This window comes from Arachis hypogaea, chromosome 19, assembly GCF_003086295.3.
Source record: "Arachis hypogaea cultivar Tifrunner chromosome 19, arahy.Tifrunner.gnm2.J5K5, whole genome shotgun sequence".
Taxonomy (NCBI): Eukaryota; Viridiplantae; Streptophyta; class Magnoliopsida; order Fabales; family Fabaceae; genus Arachis; species Arachis hypogaea.
The window spans coordinates 89,574,880-89,578,494 of NC_092054.1; the positions used below are offsets into that span (position 1 = coordinate 89,574,880).

General features: G+C 40.3%; 1 non-coding gene across 1 annotated transcript; it reads right to left on the bottom strand.

The window, feature by feature from the left end:
- Window positions 1-903: 903 nt before the first annotated feature.
- On the bottom strand, window positions 904-1,011 carry LOC112782174 (small nucleolar RNA R71). The gene has a single exon (XR_003192910.1). It is a non-coding gene; the product is annotated as a small nucleolar RNA R71 (small nucleolar RNA).
- Window positions 1,012-3,615: the final 2,604 nt, after the last annotated feature.

The following is a 3,615-nucleotide window of genomic DNA, read 5'->3' on the forward strand; positions in this document are numbered from 1 at the left end:
CTCTCTAATTTTCGAAAATCACTAACTTCTTTTTCAAAATTTCTTTTCATTAACTAATTATTTTAAATTTTAATTTTAATTTTATTCCTTTTCATATTTTCGAATTATAACTAATATTTAAAATAAAAACAAAAATATTTTTATTTTATTTTATTTAATTTTCGAATTCTTCTCCCTCTCATCTCCTTCTATTTATTTATTTATCTACTAACATCCCTCTTTCACTCAAAAATTCGAACCCACTCTTCTCCTCTGTGTTCGAATTCTTATCTTTTCCTTCTTCTATTCTTCTCTTCTTATACTCATATAAGGAATCTCTATACTGTGACATAGAGGATTCCATATTTTCTTTTCTGTTCTCTTTTTTTTCATATGAGCAGGAACAAGGATAAGAACATTCTTGTTGAAGCTGATCCTGAACCTGAAAGGACTCTGAAGAGGAAGCTAAGGGAAGCTAAAGCACAACTCTCTGGAGAAAATCTGACAGAAATTTTTGAAAAAGAAGGAGACATGGCCGAATCCAACAACAATGCAAGGAAGATGCTTGGTGACTTCACTGCACCAAATTCCAACTTAGATGGAAGAAGCATCTCAATCCCTACCATTGGAGCAAATAATTTTGAGCTAAAGCCTCAATTAGTTTCTCTGATGCAACAGAATTGCAAGTTTCATGGACTTCCATCAGAAGATCCTTTTCAGTTCTTAACTGAATTCTTGCAGATCTGTGATACTGTTAAGACCAATGGGGTTGATCCCGAGGTCTACAGGCATATGCTTTTCCTATTTGCTGTAAGAGACAAAGCTAGAATATGGTTGGACTCTCAACCTAAAGATAGCCAGAACTCTTGGGATAAGCTGGTCACGGCTTTCTTAGCCAAGTTCTTTCCTCCTCAAAAGCTTAGCAAGCTTAGAGTGGATGTTCAAACTTTCAAACAGAAAGAAGGTGAATCCCTCTATGAAGCTTGGGAGAGATACAAGCAACTGACCAAAAAGTGTCCTTCTGACATGCTTTCAGAATGGACCATCCTGGATATATTCTATGATGGTCTGTCTGAATTATCTAAGATATCATTGGACCATCTACAGGTGGATCCATTCACCTAAAGAAAACGCCTCTAGAAGCTCAGGAACTCATTGACATGGTTGCAAATAACCAGTTCATGTACACTTTTGAAAGAAATCCTGTGAGTAATGGGACGCCTCAGAGGAAGGAAGTTCTTGAAATTGATACTCTGAATGCCATATTGGCTCAGAATAAAATATTGACTCAGCAAGTCAATATGATTTCTCAGAGTCTGAATGGATTGCAAGCTGCATCCAACAGTACTAAAGAAGCATCTTCTGAAGAAGAAGCTTATGATCCTAAGAACCCTGCAATAGCAGAGGTGAATTACATGGGAGAACCCTATGGAAACACCTATAATCCCTCATGGAGAAATCATCCAAATTTCTCATGGAAGGATCAACAAAAGCCTCAACAAGGCTTTAATAATGGTGGAAGAAATAGGTTTAGCAATAGCAAGCCTTTTCCATTATCCTCTCAGCAACAGACAGAGAATTCTGAGCAGAATCCATCTAGCTTAGCAAATATAGTCTTTGATCTATCTAAGGCCAGTCTAAGTTTCATGAATGAAACAAGGTCCTCCATTAGAAATTTGGAGGCACAAGTGGGCCAGCTGAGTAAAAGAGTCACTGAAACTCCTCCTAGTACTCTCCCAAGCAATACAGAAGAGAATGCAAAAAGAGAGTGCAAGGCCATAACCTTACTTGGTGTGGCCGAACCCAGAGAGGAGGAGGAGGACGTGAATCCTAGTGAGGAAGACCTCCTGGGACATTCACTGACCAATAAAGAGTTTCCTTTTGAGGAACCAAAGGAATCTGAGGCTCATCTAGAGACCATAGAGATTCCATTGAACCTCTTTTTACCATTCATGAGCTCTGATGACTATTCTTCCTCTGAAGAGGATGAAGACATCATTGAAGAGCAGGTTGCTAAATATCTAGGAGCCATCATGAAGTTGAATGCCAGTTTATTTGGTAATGAGACTTGGGAGGATGAACCCCCCTTGTTCACCAATGAACTAAGTACATTGATAAGGCAGACATTGCCTCAGAAGAAACCGGATCCCGGAAAATTCTTCATACCTTGTACCATAGGCACCATGACCTTTGAGAAGGCTCTGTGTGACCTTGGGTCAGGGATAAACCTCATGTCACTCTCTGTAATAGAGAAACTGGGAATCTATGAGGTACAAGCTGCAAGAATCTCACTAGAGATGGCAGACAAATTAATGAAACAGGATTATGGATTAGTAGAGGACTTGTTAGTAAAGGTTAAAGGCCTTTACATCCCTGCTGATTTCATAATCCTAGACACTAGGAAGGATGAGGATGAATCCATCATCCTTGGAAGACCCTTCCTGGCCATACCAAAAGCTATGATTGATGTGGACAGAGGAGAGTTGGTCCTTCAACTGAATAAGGACTACCTTGTATTTAAGACTCAAGGTTCTCCTTCTGTAACCATAGAGAGGAAGCATGAAAAGCTTCTCTCACTGCAGAGTCAACTAAAGCCCCTACAGTCAAACTCTAAGTTTGGTGTTGGGAGGCCACAACCAAACTCTAAGTTTGGTGTTGAGAGGCCATAACCAAACTCTAAGTTTGGTGTTAAGAAGCCCCAACCTTGCTCTGATTATCTGTGAAGCTCCATGAGAGCTCACTGTCAAGCTATTGACATTAAAGAAGCGCTTGTTGGGAGGCAACCCAATGTTATTTAATTATATCTAATTATTTTCCATTGCTATTTTAAGTTTTCTTTAGGTTGATGATCATGTGAAGCCACAAAAACTACTGAAAAATCAAAAACAGAATGAAAAACAGCATTAAAAACAGCTCACCCTAGAGGAAGAGCTTACTGGCGTTTAAACGCCAGTAAGAAGCATCAAACTGGCATTTAACGCCAGAAAGAAGCATCAAGCTGACGTTAAACGCCAGAAACAAGCACCAGACTGGCGTTTAACGCCAGAACAGAGCATGGAATTGGCGTTTAACGCCAAGAATGGGAGAAAAGCTGGCGTTAAACGCCATAAACAAGCAGCAAGCTGGCGTTTAACGCAAGACATGCATTCTAAGGGCGTTTTGCATGCCTAATTGGAGCAGGGATGCTAAGTCCTTAAACCCAACCCTTAACCACTCACATCCATCCACTCTTCCCCATAAACCCCACCTACCTCCAAAATTCAAATTCTTTTCCCTCCCAAACCCAACCCTAATGGCCAAAACCTACCCTTCCCCCACCCCTATATAAACCCCTCAACGCTACTCCATTTTCACACATTACAACCACCACTTCTCCCCCTTGGCCGAATACACCTTCTCCCTCCATCTCCTCCATTTTCTTCTTCTTCTACTACTTCCTTTCTTCTTTTGCTCAGGGACGAGCAAACCTTTTAAGTTTGGTGTGGTAAAAGCATTACTTTTTGTTTTTCCATAACCATCAATGGCACCTAAGGCCAGAAAAACCTCAAGAAAGAGGAAAGGGAAGGCAATTGCTTCCACCTCTGAGTCATGGGAGATGGAGAGATTCATCTCAAAGGTCCATCAAGATCACTTCTA